The sequence below is a fragment of the Scyliorhinus torazame genome, chromosome 9, assembly GCF_047496885.1.
Source record: "Scyliorhinus torazame isolate Kashiwa2021f chromosome 9, sScyTor2.1, whole genome shotgun sequence".
Taxonomy (NCBI): domain Eukaryota; kingdom Metazoa; phylum Chordata; class Chondrichthyes; order Carcharhiniformes; family Scyliorhinidae; genus Scyliorhinus; species Scyliorhinus torazame.
The window spans coordinates 257,843,378-257,862,003 of NC_092715.1; the positions used below are offsets into that span (position 1 = coordinate 257,843,378).

General features: G+C 46.9%; 1 long non-coding RNA gene across 1 annotated transcript; it reads right to left on the reverse strand.

Moving 5' to 3' along the window:
* Positions 1 to 893: 893 nt before the first annotated feature.
* On the reverse strand, positions 894 to 16,720 carry LOC140430096 (uncharacterized). The gene is made up of 4 exons (XR_011949326.1): positions 16,614 to 16,720; positions 11,147 to 11,269; positions 6,505 to 6,789; positions 894 to 1,397 (listed from the first exon to the last, which is right to left on the reverse strand). It is a non-coding gene; the product is annotated as an uncharacterized lncRNA (long non-coding RNA).
* Between the last annotated feature and the right edge of the window lie 1,906 nt (positions 16,721 to 18,626).

Consider the following 18,626-nt stretch of genomic DNA (forward strand, 5'->3'; position numbering starts at 1 on the left):
GTTGTATTATATTGTATATATGGGTATTACGGTAAGGCCCCTGTACTACAGGTACGGGGGTAGATCCCTGCCTGCTGGCTCCGCCCAGTAGGCGGAGTATAAATGTGTGTGCTCTCCGAACAGCAGCCATTTCGTAAGCTGCTGTAGGAGGCCACACATCTCTGTGTAATAAAGCCTTGATTACATTCTACTCTCGTCTCGTCGCAATTGATCGTGCATCACATATGCAGCAAGATCTGGACAACATTCAGGGCTTGAGCTGATGAATGGTGTAACATCCCTTCCTGTTTATTTCCTCTGTTCCCATTTCAACTTTAATTCATTATTTCATCCATGGACCCACAATCGGGAATTGCATTTAAGCAGAAGACTCAGTTGAAACAGTCTGCTTGCCGGGACATTGTGTTCCCAGGTTTTGTTTTTGGAGAGAAGAGGCCAGACTGCTTGGCAGGAATCGGTTTTGGGGGACGTCTGTTCGATTGATTAAGTGCCAACCGGTGGGTTGGCTAGAGACAGTGTTCTGGCTGACAATGACCATTGTTAGTTCCTGCTTCCTGACATTTAAAGCAACCTGACTGAATTACGGACAAATAAAGCAACCAAGACTTGATTGAATGACGGAGCAGGCGGGAAGGGCTGAATTGCCTACTTCAGCCCCTAATTCCTAATTCCAATGTTCCTGTCAAAGCTTTCTGTGTGCAAATTGGCTGCCACATTTCCTACTCTGCAACTGTGATCACAATTCAAAATGTATTTCACTGGCTGTCAAGAACATTGTGGAATTCCGATTCTTTCAAAGGCCCATTTAGATCAAAGATCTTTCAGAAATTAATAATAAAGCTTTAATTAGATATTTTAAGCACAAGAGAAGTTAATTTTAGGTATTTTCTTAATTGGATTGGATTGGATTTGTTTATTGTCACGTGTACCGAGGTACAGTGAAAAGTATTTTTCTGCGAGCAGCTCAACAGATCATTAAGTACATGGGAAGAAAAGAAAATACATAATAAGGCAACACAAAGTACACAATGTAACTACATAAACACCGGCATCGGATGAAGCATACAGGGTGTAGTGTTAATGAGGTCAGTCCATACGAGGGTCATTTAGGAGTCTGGTAACAGCGGGGAAGAAGCTGTTTTTGAGTCTGTTCGTGCGTGTTCTCAGACTTCTGTATCTCCTGCCCGATGGAAGAAGTTGGAAGAGTGAGTCAGCCGGGTGGGAGGGGTCTTTGATTATGCTGCCCGCTTTCCCCAGGCAGCGGGAGGTGTAGACGTAATTGGTGAGGTTGCTCCACACAAATCCTTCCAGTTGTTATAGCTGAACGTATTTAACTTTAATGCTGTTACTGACAACTGAATGTTGATGACAAAGAGGCACTTCAAGTCGAAGGAAAACTGTTAACAAAAGGTGAACAAATGAAAGTTATTGAAGTCATAGGCTGAATTTCATGGGGTGGGGTGAATTGGGGTTGGGGGGCGTCACATGTATTGCTGGACCCCCCCCCCCCCTTGCAAATGTTGGATGCCAGCGAACTGGCTTTTAAAAATGTCGCCCCCCCCCAGCGATACAGCGAGCCAACCCCGCAAAGTGAGGCTTCCATCCCTCGGTGTGGGGGGAAGTCTCCGACTGCGAGAGCTGTCGGCCGAGCATATTGCCTGGAAGCTCCCACAGTGCCAGCAGTTCCAGAACGGAGTAGTGGGTGGTGCTAGGACAGCAGGTGGGCCCTGGGATGGAGACGGCCATGGCATCCGGTCCCAAACAAAACTTGTGTTTCGGACGGGGAGGGATTGGAGAACCTAGGGTCAGGGGAGGGGCAGGGTTGGGGAGATGGTGAGAGGGAGGTTGGTGGGAATAGGGGTGGAATTTGAAGGCTTGGAGGTACAAAAGAGGGGAGGGGGTAACAACTAAAAAGGGGTACACTCGATCCACACACTTCCTTCCCATCATTTCCACATAATATTCAGGTCAATTGACTTGGTAACGGGCTCAATTGCCCGATCATTATTTATTTAAAAATGGCGGGTGGGCTACCTATTTCAGCGCCTGCCAATCTACCATTTTATAGGGACTGAGTCGGGGGTGCGGGGATGGGAGGGGTGGGGGGTGGGAATGTGATGGGGTAGCCGTCGTTATATTTTATGTGCCGCCTGCCGTAACGCACCCACCGGTGGGGAGGTGGACAACATCCAGGCCTTTGGTTTTAAGTTACAGTTTAGTGTACGCTACATTGGGAAAACCACATCTGTGGCAAATAGCACAAAACTCGACATCCCTGAACCCAACATTTCTCACCAAGAGGCAGGCCAGTGACAGAACAAAGTGGTACATTTTAAATATAGTTTTCGCCACGTTTCCTTTCTTCACTTTGTGGCATTTTGAAATATCCTAAAGGATATGTCCAACTGTGAACGGAGCCACAGAGAGGTGATTAAAAGGTCGCAGGCACAAACTGCTGGCCTTGAGCTTTCAAGTTACATTTTTAAACTATTCATCAAAGCACACATGCTTCTATTTTCTAAAGAAATTACAGAGAGCCATTGCCCGAAAAATCCGTACTTAAAAGAAATATTCGATAATAACTGTGCCGTTCTTTTAAGTTGGATTTTGTCTCCAGATCTACTCTGCAATTAGTCTAAGCAGCATGAATTGCCGATTATTTAAGTGGGTGTGTGCTTTGACTCAAAAGTGAGGCAACTGTGTGAAATTTCTTCAATCTGGACAATGGCAAAATCTCCAAAACGCCCAGGGAGAAAAGGAGAACAAATGAGTAAATTGTGTTACGTTCAAAATATCTGAGCGAAAAATGTTTTTTTTTTAAACTACGGAGTCCAGACAATGATTTGCAGCTGCCTACACCAGCCTCTTCTTCCTTTACCTTCCCTTCATGTCAAAAACTCACACTTTCCTCCTTGTTTCAAGAGCTTAAAATGTGGAGATCCTTCAGCTGCTTCAGGAATGCGAATCCATCCCCCTGGAAACGCACCGTCACTCAAACTGACCCTCACTCTGGAAGTCCAACCCCAAGTTTATTCCCGGACTTCCCACAGAGCACCAAGAGCATTCATCCAACATGGAGCCGGAGATCAATTCCACTAACACGCCAGTGGCGACCAGTATGCTAGGGTAGCCAGAGTGTCACATCATTCTTGCACTCCATTCTCACCCAGTGCCAGCATGGTGGTTCAATCCAGGAAAGTGGCCATTGCCCCACACAAGAGGTACCTCCAGTCCCCTCTCCAGGTGGCTCCTACCTTCCAGCTCCCACACCACCCGCTCAGCCTGTGCTCTTGTTGGTGACAGTCAGTCAGCTGAACCGGCTCGAGCCATCCCACACTGAGATGCCGCAATGTATCGTTGAAGATTCAGCACTACTTGACATTGCCCACAATGCCTTTCTGAAGTGTCCACTGTTGAGACCAGCAGCATCTCACTTCCCAAGCTGAAGCCATTGAGGAATTAGCCGGAGCCCTTGGAGAGGTACAGAGCACACAATAGATTCTTGGAGTTTTCACAAGGGTGATTTGGAATTATTTCTGTTTTCTATTAAATAGAGATGGAATTAAGTTGTTTAATAAATTTGTTTTTGGTCTGGATTTGTTGTTAGCAGTTTTTATGTCTGATAATGTGAGGGCAAGATTATAAAGCTAGGCTGAACAAAGGAAATGGGATGATAGTAGTAATGTTGGCACTCTTCAGGATTGCGGTTCTTGAGGTCTTACCAATGGGTGCATAGCGGAGCCAAGACCTCACACTCTATACTTTAATAAAATATATAGACATCCTCACGGTTAACTTCTAAAACATTTTAAACTGGACAAAGACTTAAGTTTAAAATGACTGAAGGCATGTCTGGCTGTGAGTTTTAACCAAAAGGAACTTTCTGGTAGTATCTGCGAAGCTGACACTTTGTTATCTCTGAAGAGACACTAACGACCCTATGGGCTCCGATACCAAATTCAAAGCAAGTTATGCAAACGCAATTTATATCTAATAAGCACTGCCTGGACACCGGAGACTGCGAGTCTGCTAGGAGAAAGGGCCCTGTAACCTCCTTTCAAATTCTTAATTGTTGGAACATTAACAAGCTCAAGAATCCAGACAAATAGGGGCAGCACGGTGGCGCAGTGGTTAGTACTGCTGCCTACGGCGCTGAGGTCCCAGGTTCGATCCTGGCCCCGAGTCACTGTTGGTATGAAGTTTGCACATTCTCCCCCTGTCTGCATGGGTTTCACCCCAGAAAGAAAAATTGTGCAGGTTAGGGGGATTGGCCACACCAAATTGCCCCGTAATCGGAAAAATATAATTGGGTACTCTAAATGTAAAAAGAGCTTTAAAAAAAGAATTGTCAAAGCCAAAGTGGGGGTCAGGTGAAATGACAACCTCCCGCCACCCCACCAGCTCAGAGAACCGGTTATACCATCTTGCTATACTGTAAATCAGCCTGTCATTTTACCATCTCTCAAGCAGCAATACAAAAAGGGCTCAGTCCAGGTTTGTATGCCTGGCCCCATTTACACTTCTTCAACTAGGACTTCTGAACTTCTATACCATTTCCTAATTCATCTCGGCATTCCTATGTCATCAATCAGGGACGTCATCTCGACTAGAAAATGAATTATCCAGCATCAGTTTTCAACCTGCTGACCTCTGAAGGATTACACCATTGGACTTTGCTTCTGGACTCATGTGAAATAAAAATTCTTTACTCTGTGGTTTTTGCCCTGTAAATCTTACTTTCTCTATCACCCTCTTTTGCTGTGTGAGTGATAAGGAGGCTATGTCACAGCCCCTCTCTTGCATGTGAGTGTCTGAAAATAAAATAACCCTCCGCGTTCATCCCATCTCATTAGTTTGCTCAGGGGTTATTAATAGAAATTGGATCACAGCAAAACTGAGGAGTGGGGCAATTTGTCACCACTTATAAAGGGGGTAATTAAAAAAATATATATATTTTTATGGATGGGTGATGAGAAGGATGGATGATTGGGCAGTACAGTGGTTAACACTGTGGCTTTCACAGCGCCAGGGTCCCAGGTTTGATTCCCCGCTAGGTCACTGTCTGTGCGGAGTCTGCACGTTCTCCCCGTGTCTGCGTGGGTTTCCTCCGGGTGCTCCGGTTCCCTCCCACAGTCCAAAGATGTGCAGGTTAGGTGGATTGGCCATGATAAATTGCCCTTAGTGTCCAAAAAGGTTAGGCGGGGTTACTGGGTTACGGGGATAGGGTGGAAGGGAGGGCTTAAGTGGGTCGGTGCAGACTCGATGGGCCGAATGGCCTCCTTCTGCACTGTATGGTCTATGTTCTGTGAGAAGGGAAATCAGGGCTGTTCACGTTTAAATAGCCTTCCTGTCCGTAACAGGATTGATGGTTCAGGTGAATGGTTCTAGATTAATCATTATGCGAGAGCTTTGTAAGCCAGGGAAATGTCTCTCTGAGCTGTTGTCCCCTCTCTTCCTGACTCTCCTCCCTCTGCCCATGGTCCTGATCCTCCTGCTGCCGTGCTCCTGGCTGTTCAGGTGGTGGCAAAGTCGTGCAGCAGATAGCAACAAATCCACATACCCTTTCGGCGGTACAACAAGGTCCTTCCGAAATGGTCTAGTCCAGGGTTGCTTCAGCATGCTGACCACCTGCTTGACCGCTTTTTGGGGGGTGTCATGCCTTTGCATTGTGTGCCAACTCTAAAACTGTTTCTGGGACCTGACCGGAGTCATTAATCAACTCGGGAGGCTTGAGTTAGAAAAAAGGCGGGCACCGAGGACTGGCAGAGAGAGAATGCATTTTGACTGTTGGTGGAAAACCAGGCATAGATTTTCTTGCCCATTGGAACTTCATAGAATCATAGAATCCCTACAGCGTGGAAGGATGCCATTCGGTCCATCAATTCTACACCAACCCTCCGAAAGAGCACCCCAACTAGGTCCACTTCCCACCCTATCTCAGTAACCCCACCTGGCCTTTGGACACTACGCGCAATGTACTCTGACTAATGCACCGAACAAGAACGTCTTTAGGTACTGTGGGAGGAAACCGGAGCACCGGAGGAAACCCACGCAGAAACGGGGAGAACTTGCAAACTCCACACAGCCAGTCACCCAAGGCCGGAATTGAACCCGGGTCCCTGGCGCTGTGAGGCAGCAGTGCTAACCAATGTGCCACCGTGCACTTGCTTGTGGTCGTTAGCAAGTTGGTCAATGTGGACCAAATTGAGCGCCGTTTTTCCCGACTTGCCCTCTCTGTCAATGGGGAATCAGATGTAAGTCTTCCCTCCCAAACTCAGTGATTTCCCCAATCAATGATGTGAAAGAATCGCAGAACACGCTAGAGCGCAGAGCGTGTCCATTCAGCCCATTGTGTCTGCACCAGGTTTCTGAATGAACGCTTTACCGAGTACCATTCCCCTGCCTTCCCCCTGTAATCCTGCACATTCTCCCTCTTCAGATAAACAGCAAGGAAAGTTGTTGCAACGCAAGAAGGAAACACGGGGGGGAAATTTTCCAGCCCACCTGATTTTGAACTGCATTGAAGTGGGAGAGCAGCATGTAGTGGGTGTAACTGTAGACAACGGGGTTTGATTAAACTGACTTCAGCAAAGTCATTTTCTTCTCTCTCGCGGTGGGTGCTGCCTGAGTGTTTTCCAGCATTTTTCAATTTCATTCTCTTAAGTGAGTTTGAATGCCTTTGCTTCTGCGACCAGTTGACAGTTCTGACATTCAAGTGAAATCCCTGTTGATGTATATTGTGCGGCATCCTGGAATCCTGTTGTCATATCACTGACTCATCAGACTGCCCTGAAAAAATAGGAAGACATCTTACAGCGCCAGGTTAAAGTCTAACAGGTTTGTTTCGAATCGCTAGCTTTCGGAGCACAGTTCCTTCCTCAGATCAGTGAAGAGATGGATTCCAGAAACACACATATAGACAAAGTCAATGATGCAAGACGATATTTTGAATGCGAGTCTTTGTAGGTAATTAAGGGCGGGATTCTCCGATTCCCCGCCGGGCCGGACAATCGCCGGGGTTGGCGTGAATCCCACCCCGACGCCGGCTGCTGAATTTCCGGCGCCGGTTCTTTGGCAGGGGCGGGAATCGCGGCACGCCGGACGGAGGCCGTTGGCAGCGGCACCCGCAGCAATTCTCCGGTCCCCGATGGGCCGAGCGGCCACCCGTTTCCGCCGACGTAAATTACACAAGGTTTGTACCGGCGGGACCTGGCTCTGCGGGTGACCTGCGGAGCCCTCGGGGGGGCGCGGGGGGATCTGGCCCTGGGGGGGGGGCCCACAGTGGCCTGGTCTGCGATCGGGGCCCACCGATCTGCGGGCGGGCCTGTGCAGTGGGGGTACTCTTTTCCTCCGCGGCGGCCGCTGTGAAGCTCCGCCACGGCCGGCGCGGAGAAGCGACCCACTGCACATGCGCAGGAACCACGCCGGCAGTTCTGGAAACACGCTGGTGCTCCTGCGCATGCGGCAGCTCGTGCCGGCCGGCGGAGGCCCTTCGCCGCCTGTTGGCGCGACGCCAACCAGTCCAGCGCTGGCCTAACCCCCGAAGGTGCGGAGGATTCTGCACCTTCCGGGCGGCCCGACGCCGGAGTGGTTCACGCCGGTATGGCCCGCCCCGCCGGATACCGGAGAATCCCGCCCTAATTCTTTACAGGTCCAGACGGAGCGACTGGAGAGAGGGATTACTGGAGACAGGTTAAAGAGGTGTGAATTGTCTCAATCCAGGACAGTTGGTAGGATTTCGCAGGCGCCGGCCAGATGGTGGGGGGTGAATGTAATGCGACATGAATCCCAGGTCCCGGTTGAGGCCGCACTCATGTGTGCGGAACTTGGCTATCAGTTTTTGCTCGGCGATTCTGCGTTGTCGCACGTCCTGAAGGCCGCCTTGGAGAAATAAGCATCAAAGGTTGAGAGGGCGCGAACTAGCAGAGCGTAAAATTGAATTTAGTCAACCTGGAAATAAAACCAAAGATATATAGTAGTGGTGACCAGGACAGGCTCAGATTATTGTAAAAACCCATAGGTTCACTCAAGGGTTCACCTACCCGCCTCACTAGGGGTGGGCAATGAATGTTGGCCAAGCCAGTGACACCCAGATCCCGTGAATGAATGAAGAAAAACTCAGCTCCTTTAGGAAAGGAAATCCAACATCGTTACCAGGTCGAACCTATATGTGACTCAGGATCCACAACAAAATGGCTGACTCCAAACTTCCCTCTTAAATGGGCCAACACCTCAACTGCGCCAAATGACGACTAGAGAAAAAGAAGTCGCCACACAGGAGAAGAGGATTCATCACCATCCTCTCAGGGGCGGCTCAGGATGGGCTGTAAATTCTCGCGATTCTCCCCCCCCCCCCAACGTCTTGTGATGGTAAAAATAAAAAGAAGTATTGACTGAAAGAATCTTTCCCAATGACTGCAAGGAGAATTTACATCTCAATTCTTACTTTTTCCCCCTCCCTTTTCGTGTCCTGACCTCTCAGTACTAATATGGGCTATCCCCCAGGGAACGAGTGGAAGAGAAGGTCCAGTTGAAAGACAGGCCGAAGGCGCACGGCAACCATCTCAAGTCACAGACTCAGAGGTCCTCAGGCCTACCTCTGTGTAAAGGCTCCGGCTCGATTCTTAGGCTGAACACCACGGGAACGTTGTGGCATTGGGAACTTCTCCCCAGATCGGATCACATAATCTAGGCGTGCTGGACTGCTGCAGGCGCTGGACGGGATTTTCCGGCCGTTCCCGCCGATGGGCTTCCCAACAGTGGACAGTGCGAAAGATGGAAGACCCTGTTGCCAGCCAATGCCAGGCCGCCTCCGCAAAACACGAGGGGGAAAATCCCCCTAGTTTTCGAGGCAATATTATACCAAGGCCTAATCCGTCTTGCCATGAAAGATCTCATATGGCACTCTCTTGAGGAACAGCAGGAGCTCCCCTTCCGAACGCTCCGACCTCCCAGCGTAAAGAGAAAAGCAAGGAGCTTTCTCCTCAAGCCGGCGCAGTCCAGGCTGTGACTTATTTTTGGCCGTGGGGGGATAGACACATTGTGACAGGACCCGAAAATCCTGGCCAATGTTTCAAAGACACAATAAACCCTCCTTGCAGCCATTAGTCAGTAAATAGCCTTAAAAAAAGGACGATTCCTTCGCCGAACGTTGGCATCGTTGGCCAAGCCAGCATTTATTGCCCTCAGGAAGCCTTCTTGAACCACTGCAGTCTGCCTGGTGACTTACTCTTTGATACAATCACAGCTGTTTGATACAATTGAGTGGCTTGTTTGGCTGCGTCAATGGGCACTTTTGCAATGCCCAAAGGTTGTGAATAGCGTTATTGATTCACAATTCTTTCTTCATTTTCTTGGGATTCCGGACGAGAAGCGCCAAACAATTTGCCATTTGTAAAACTGTGTGGAAAGGATACTTCACCCCAGGGGTGAGGACTCTGACTAATAGGTATCTTCTTTGTTTAAACAAACTTTAATTTAAACACGGAACTAATCACATTAATATCAAAGAAATAGCATTACAATTAACAGTTAAACAGTCCTTAAATAAAACTAAAAACTTTAACTCATTATCTGCATCTGCTTTCTAAAGGGTCCAACTAAGCAATCCCATAAATACAGTTCAAAATCTACCCATAAAAAAAGTTCACAAATAGGGTTACTTGCTATTCTCTGTGCAGACCTTTGGAGAGAGACTCTTTCAGGAACAACCTGAAAATACATCTTTCTTGTCAGACACAAATCCTACAGCAAAACTGTCAAAAACATCAGACAGACCTGGCTCCTCCAATAATTACATTGTCTGTATCCCACTAAGATGCCCCATGACCTGGTTCGTTAGGACTAAACACTGCCCCCCCCCCCCATTAATTATCTGCACCCCAGGGAATCTCCTTTCTCTCAACAATATTCCATTAGCCATCTCTCTGTAAAGATGTAATTGGTTAAAATCAATGAATACTCCTTAAGCACAGCTTTAGCAGGCAGACTGCCTGTATGTCTTTGCACCCAGAGTTTTTAATAACATTACAACAAAATACCAAATATAATACATACCATTTCCTACATTCATCACACTTTTCATGGGTGATTTTTAGTGCTCGCGCAGACGATGGCCCAGGTGAGGCTGAGTTGGCCGAATTGTGCCATATGCTGCACAGGGATTGCAGCCAAACCCACCCACAGGTACAATATTCCCAGTGAATGTGAAGGCCACGATAATTCTCCAATTCTATAATTCCAGTTGATTTCAAGATGCCACTCTTTATAGCGCTGGAATGTTGACACAAGTGTCATTGCTTTGTTTACTCGAGCAAACAGTTTCACCTCCTTCCCTGCGGGCAACCAGCACTTCTTTTTTCTATTCATTCACGGGATATGGGTATCGCTAACTGGGCCAACATTTATTGCCCATCCCTAATTGCCCTTGAACTGAGTGGCTTGCTCGGTAGCATGGTAGCACAGTGGTTTCACAGCGCCAGGGTCCCAGGTTCGATTCCCTGCTGGGTCACCGTCTGTGCGGAATCTGCACACCGTCTCCCCGGGTCTGCATGGGTTTCCTCCGGGTGCTCCGGTTTTCTCCCACAGGTCCAGAAAGACGTGCGTGTTAGGTGAATTGGACATTCAGAATTCTCCCTCAGTGTACCCAAACAAAAGCCAGAGTGTGGCGACGAGGGGATTTTCACAGTAACTTCATTGCAGCTTTAATGTAAGCCTACTTGTGCCAATAATAAAACTTATTATATATTATAACACACTCTGGTTAGGGCAGCACGGTGGCGTAGTGGTTAGCACTGCTGCCTCACGGCGTCGAGGTCCCAGGTTCGATCCCGGCTCTGGGTCACTGCCCGTGTGGAGTTTGCGCAATCTCCCCTGTGTTTGCGTGGGTTTCGCCCCCACAGCCCAAAGATGTGCAGGGTAGGTGGGTTGGCACCGCTAAATTGCCCCTTAATTGGAAAAAAATGAATTGGGTACTCTAAATTTATTTCAAAAATAAAAATAAAAATAATCCACTCTGGTTTGCAGTGACCCAGAACGTCACAATGACGTCCAGTAGACACTTGGAATTTTCGCAGACACCAACAGGGGCTTGAGTAACATTGATTGCTGAAAACATAGATTGGCCACCGAGTCGCTCTGCACTCACTTAATTTGCACACTTGCAATTAAAGTCCCCAGCAAGGTTCGATCACATCTCACAAACGTGTTTATCTCTGTCGCATTTTCAGCGCGGTGACCTCAGCCCTCAGTCCTGCTTCTGGTCATCCAACTATTGTGCAATAAAAGAAAATCAATGCGGAACATTTTGCGCACAAGTACAGAATCCATTAATCAGGCACTTTTGCTAAACCCACCGTTCATCGCTAAAAGCATTTTTCTCAATTTAGCAGGGTGCTGCTTGCAGGTTGTGCAATTTTATGAGCCATATGATTAATGAGGATATATCATATCTAAATGTTATCACCGGCGAGCTTGACTGGCTGAATTAATGGATGTGGTGCATTAGAAAAATCTTACATCTCAAAGTGCTGTTTTCTGCCTTGGCCTCCTTATCTCAGGAGGGAGATACTTGAATTGGAAGCAGTTCAGAGGTCCCCCAGGGTGATTCCTGAGATGAAGGCGTGGTTTGTGACGAAAGGTTGAGCAAGTTGATTCTAGACTCGTTGGAGTTTAGGAGAATGGGAGATGATCTTATTGAAGTATGTAAGATTGTGAGGGGGTTTGACAGGGTGGATTACGAGAGGTTGTTCCCCCTCATTGGGGGAAGCTGGAACCAGGGGGCACAGTTCCTTTTAAGACAGGGATGAGGAGGAATTTCTTCTCCCAGAGGTTCGTTAGGTCTTTGGAATTCTCTTCCACAGAAAGCAGTGGAGACTGGTCACTGAATATAGTCGAGGCTATTTTAGGCAGGTTTCTGATCTACAGGGGAATCAAGGATTATACGCAACAGGCAGGAAAGTGGAGTTAAGGCCGCAATCAGGTTATCTGTGATCTTACTCAATGGCGGGGCAGGATAGATGGACCGAATGGCCTACTCCTGCACGTGTTTCCCATGGGCCGGGATGCTCTGGCCGTTCGCTGCTGACGGGATTCTCTGGCCCCATCAGTAGTGCACCCCCTGCCTGTGGGTCTCCTGACGGTGTGGGGCGGCTTCAATGGGAAATCCCACTGATAGCGCTGAGGACTGATAATCCCGATGCCAGGCAATGGAGCGCTGCCTCCTGCTGCCGAGAAATGCAGGTTGCGGGTCCAGAGAATCAAGGCCATCTTACACCTGGTCCGCATACAATATGATATTTTATAGGCTTCAAACAGAAATTATAATATCTGGTACCGACTCCACTAATTGAACAAAACTTCCGTAGGTTATTCAATATTTGGGAGTTACACAAGAGTTTGCTGTATGTTCATTGTGAACTTTGCGATGAACATTTAACGTTTTTGCCCACAGTAACCTTTTTATCTCGTGCCAATTTGGCAATTACGGAATTAAAGGCAGTTTTCTTTTGCCAATGCAAGGAACCACACCAGGCCCTAAAAACCTAAACATTTTGCCCAAGTTATTATAATAATAATCTTTATTGTCACAAGTAGGCTTACATTAACACTGCAATGAGGTTACTGTGAAAAGCCCTAGTCGCCACATTCCAGCGCCTGTTCGGGTACACCGGGTTCCTTGCACTGGTCGTGCACTCAGAGGAGCAGCTGGCAGAGGTGTTCGCGGACATCTTTAACCTGTCCCTACTCCGCTCCGAGGTCGCCACCTGCTTCAAGAAGATCACCACCATACCAGTGCCAAAGAAGAACCAGGCAACGTCCCTCAATGACTACCATCCGGTGGCTCTGACTTCAGTCGTAATGAAGTGCTTGGAGACGTTGATCATGAAGCGCATCACCTCCATACTCCCAGAACACCTTGATCCACTGCAATTCGCATGCCGCTGCAACCGGTCCACATCAGACACCATTTCCCTGGCCCTACACTCATTCCTAGAGCATCTCGACAACAAGGACTCCTATATCAGACTCCTATTTATTGACTATAGCTCTGCCTTCAACACCATAATCCCTGCCAAGCTCATATCAAAGATCCAAAACCTAGGACTTGGCTCCTCCCTCTGCAACTGGATCCTCGACTTTCTGACCCATAGACCACAATCAGGAAGAATAAACAACAACACCTCCTCCACAATAGTCCTCAATACCAGGGTCCGCAAGGCTGCATGCTTAGCCTCCTACTATACTCCATGTACACACATGACTGCGTGGCAAAATTTGGTTCCAACTTTATCTACAAGTTTGCTGATGATACAACTTAGTGGGCTGGATCTTGAATAATGATGAGTCAGAATACTGGAGGGAGATAGAGAACCTAGTGCAGTGGTGCAGTGACAACAATCTATACCTTAGTGCCAGCAAAACTAAAGAGCTGGTCATTGACTTCAGGAAGCAAAGTACTGTACACACCCCTGTCAACGGGGCCGAGGTGGAGATGGTTAGCAGCTTCAAATTCCCAGGGGTCACATCTCCAAAAATCTGTCCTGGTCCACCCACGTCGACGCTACCACCAAGAAAGCACAACAGCGCCTATATTTCCTCAGGAAACTAAGGAAATTCGGCATGCCCACATTAACTCTCAACAACGTTTACAGATGCACCATAAAAAACATCCCATCTGACTGCATCACAGCCTGGTATGTCAATTGCTCAGCCCAAGACCGCAAGAAACTTCAGAGAGTCGGGAACACAGCCCAGTCCATCACTTGAACCTGCCTTCCATCCATTGGCTCCATCTACACCTCCCGCTGCCTGGGGAAAGCAGGCAGCATAATCAAAGCCGGCTTACTCACTCTTCCAACTTCTTCCATCGGGCAGGAGATACAAAGGTCTGAGAACACGCACGAACAGACTCAAAAACAGTTTCTTCCCCGCTGTTACCAGACTCCTAAATGACCCTGTTATGGACTGACGTGATTAACACTGCACCCCTGTATGCTTCACCCGATGCCGGTGTTATGTAGTTACATTGTGTACTTTGTGTTGCCCTATTATGTATTTTCTTTTCTTTTCTTGTCATGTACTTGATCCGTTGAGCTGCTGGCAGAAAAATACTTTTCACTGTACGTGTGACAACGAACAAATCCAATGCAATCAGAGGGAGAATTCAGTATGTCCAAATTACCTAATATGTACTAATATGTGATATGTACATCAGAGAGAAAGACCTATCACTCTCTTACACAATTCAGAATTGCAACATGTAGCAAAGTGCTTGACAGTCAATGAAGTGCTTTTGAAATAAAGTCACTGGTTTAATGTGCAATTGATTTTGTGACGCTGGTTGAGAGATAGGAGACTGAGCAGAAAGAACTCCTCTGTTTGTCTTTAAAATAGTGCCACCGGATAATTTAGGTGAGCATGAGAGAGCTGTGTTAGGACCAATGTATAATTTTTAAAGTTGAATATGTATACTTCTGTGTGTTTGGAAAGGGAAAGAGGTTTTAGTTTCAGTTTTGGTTGTTTGTGAGGTTTGGTACCTCAAGGTTGGATGGACCTGTGGCTGAAAGATCTGCATTCTAGGTTTGTTCATGAAGAATATATATATATATCTGAAGTTAAAGGGATGGGTCAAGTAAGGGGTTAGATATTCAGTGATTTTGGGGGTGTTCACAAGAATGATCCCTGGAATGAAGAGTTTGTCATATGAGGAACAGTTGAGGACTCTGGGTATGTACTCAGAGTTTAGAAGGATGAGGGGGGGATCTTATTGAAACTTACAGGATACTGCGAGGCCTGGATAGAGTGGACGTGGAGAGGATGTTTCCACTTGTAGGAAAAACTAGAACCAGAGGACACAATCTCAGACTAAAGGGACGATCCTTTAAAGCTGAGATGAGGAGGAATTTCTTCAGCCAGAGGGTGGTGAATCTGTGGAACTCTTTGCCGCAGAAGGCTGTGGAGGCCAAATCACTGAGTGTCTGTAAGACAGAGATAGATAGGTTCTTGATGAAGAAGAGGATCAGGGGTGATGCGGAGGAGGCAGGGGAATGGGAATGAGAAACATGTCAGTCAGAATTGAATGGCGGAGCAGACTCAATGGGCCGAGTGGCCATGTCTTCTGGCTTTATGGACTTATGAAATATACAAAGTAGAAAAAACTGGGCTGTTGAGGAGCAGCAGTGGTCAATTGACAGAGACACAGACATGGAAGAGTTCAGTGCGTGTCAGAGAGGGAAGACACGGATTTTCCAGCTCTCTGAGAAGAGAAAGGTATAAGGCCAGTGGGGCAATAGTTAACTGAATAGTCAGTTATAGGGCTTTGTAACAAGATCAGTTTAACGGTGTTGCAAACTGGAAGAGCAAGTTTAAAGGGCAGTTATTTTGGGGTATCTTGGGGCGAGACAAGAGTTGGGTAAGAATGACCAGGTGAATGCTCAATAATTCACTGGTAGAAAACCATTTGCATGTGTATAAGTCTTTTGTGTCAAGCAAGTGGGTAACTCGTCACTGGTTTATGTCACTGTAAAGGTATTGCTGGATAAAGGAATATTGGGAAATTGAATCATCTTTATGTGTTTGCGTTAGGATCTTTCCAAGCTTTTCTCTGGTGTAATATAGTTCATTTTTCTTACTTTAATAATTATTAAATTATTTTTGTTATCAGCTCATCTGTAGACTCCTATGATTTTGTTCAGTAACTTTCCTCCAAAAATAATTAGAATCTATCTATCTTTCACTCAGGAATCTGACTTGCCCAATATTAACTTCAGGTAGGGTGGTCTAGCTGACTTGGTTTCAGTTTGAATCTCCAACAGTACGACACTGGGACTGTCATCAGGATCTTATAATCAAGGCTCTAGAATGGGACTTGAACAACTAACCTACAGAGCTATAAACAAGAGTGCTACCCACAGAGCCACAGGTGATGCCTAGATGCTGCTGGAGATGTTGAGTAGATGGGGTCAAACTTGTTTCTTGAGCCCAGAATCGGTTGCTGTGATTTGCAACACCCCCATGTCCAGCGAAAGGCAAGAGGCGGCGCAGCTCCAGAGGTTTCCCCAAGCATAGGAACATAGGAATTAGGAGCAGAGTAGGCAATTCAGCCCTTCAAATCTACTCCGCCATTCAATCAGATCATGGCTGATCTATTCCTGGTCTCAAATCAATCCCCCCATCTGTTCCCCATATCCCTTTAACCCATTTTTAGAAATCAGAAATATATCTATCTCCTTCTTGAAACCATTAGTGCGGCGTGGTAGCACAGTGGTTAGCACTGTCGCTTCGCAGCAGCAGGGTCCCAGGTTCGATTCCCGCATGGGTTACTGTCTGATCGGAGTCAGCACGTTCTCCCCTTGTCTGCGTGGGTTTCCTCCGGGCGCTCCGGTTTCCTCCCACAAGTTACGAAAGACGTGCTTGTTAGGTGCATTGGACATTCTAAATTCTCCCTCAGTGTACCCGAACAGGCGCCGGAGTGTGGTGACTAGGGGCTTTTCACAGTAACTTCATTGCAGTGTTAATGTAAGCCTACTTGTCACAACAATAAAGATTAAATTAGATTTAATGACTCCGATTCCACCGCTCTAATGGGCAGCAAGTTCCTCAAATTCACCAACCTCTGTGAGAAGTAGTTCCTCCTCATCTCATCCCAGTTCAAAGCATCAACAACAACAATATGAAAAACCAATTCAGTGGACCTGAAGGCTGATCCTGCGTCAAACTCTTCAATCACGAGGACCCACACAAACTGATTAAATCATTTACAGCTTGGACATACTTGAACAATGACGAGTCTAACCCAGTATATACAATTTCAGAAGAAAATAAAAGGACGGGTTTCCTATGCTATTTCAAGGTCTGCAAGGGAATAACAATACTGCTAAATCAGTCGGTGTACACTTGTTGCCAGCATATTAAACATTACCACAAAGGTAACAACGTCCAGAGTACAACCTGAGCCATGAGAAAATTGCCTTAGGGTAATTAAGGTTAGAGAGTTGAATGTGTGGCTCTATGATTGGTTTGGTAGAAATAGGTGTCAATTCATGAGCACTGTGCACCTGTACTGGGGAGCCAGGAAGCTGCACTGTTGCGACAGTCTTCAGCTGAAGCACACTGGCACCTGTGTACCAGCTAATCGCATAACTGGGTTGTAGAGAAGGCTTTAAGCTAAATGGTGGGGTTGAGGAGCGGGTTCACATGAGGGGAGATTTGAAAAGTTTATAATAAAAAAAATTTAGAGTAGCCAATTAATTTTTTCCAACTGAGGGGCAATTTAGCCTGCCCAACCCACCTAGCCTACACATCTTTGGGTTGTGGGGGCGAAACCCACGCAAACACGGGGAGAATGTGCAAACTCCACACGGACAGTGACCCAGGGCCAGGATCGAACCTGGGACCTTGGCGCGGCGAGGCAGCAGGGCTAACCCACTGCGCCACCGTGCTGCCCTGAGATTTGAAAAGTGAAAGTGAAAGGACAAGCCAATAGTGCAGGGTGGTGGTGTGGGTAACGATAACTCGAATTGATAGGAAGGCACCGAACGTACAAACATCCGTATACACCAGCAAATAAGGTCAAAGTAGGGAAAAGTGCTGAATAGGCAGTACTAAAAGCTCTTTATCTGAATGCATGCAGCATTCATAGCAAGATGAAGGAATTGATAGCGCCGATAGAAATAAATGACCGTGATATGAAAGCCATTAGAGTTGCAAAGTGACCACAAGCAGAATCAGAATATTCAAGGGTACTTGACATTTCAGAACGACAGGAAGAAAGGAGGTTGGGGTGGCTGTGTTTTTTTTTTTTAATTTTCCAATTAAGGGGCCGTTTAGCATGGCCAATCCAGCTACCTGCACATCTTTTTGGGTTTGTTATGGGAGAGGTGTTTTCAGAACCCCAAAATGTATCATGGAGTTCAACCAACCTCCCCCTTTAATGGATTGTTGCTTTTGAAGCACCCGGCTTGATCCCCAGGTGTGGTATTATAATTATCGACACGTAGTTTTTTTACACAAAACAATGTTTATTCCATGAACTCAACTTAACCTTTTAAATAAACATTGGATCACTTAACACCCCTTACTTCAAAGATGACCCCGAAAATAATACAACACTAAATAATCCCTCAAAATGTTCCTTCAAACATCCAAAAGACTTCCCCTTTAACAACAGACATGAGGTTACGTTCAATATACTTATAGTCTTTGGATTTGCAGACATCCACAGATCAGCTCTGTGTTTTTCTTGCTACAACTCTTTTCAAAACATACAGACACTCCCAGCTTTCTCCTCGAACTGGCTTTCTCCTTTCAAGCAGCTCTCAGCAAACCAGCCAGGCACTTTTCAGCTGCTCTCAGCAAAACACACAGACACACCCAAGCTGCTCTCTCAAACTGAAACCAAAAGCAGAAGTGAGCTCAGCTCCCCCCAACCTCTGACATCACTTCAGTGATATGATCAGCTCCATTCCTTAAAGGCACATTGCTTAAACATCCATTTCTTAAAGGTACTCTCACATGACAGGTTGTAGGGGCGGGATTCACATAGACACGGGGATAATGTGCAAACTCCACACGGACAGTGGCCCAGGGTCGGGATTGAATCCGGGTCCTCAATGCCGTGAGGCAGC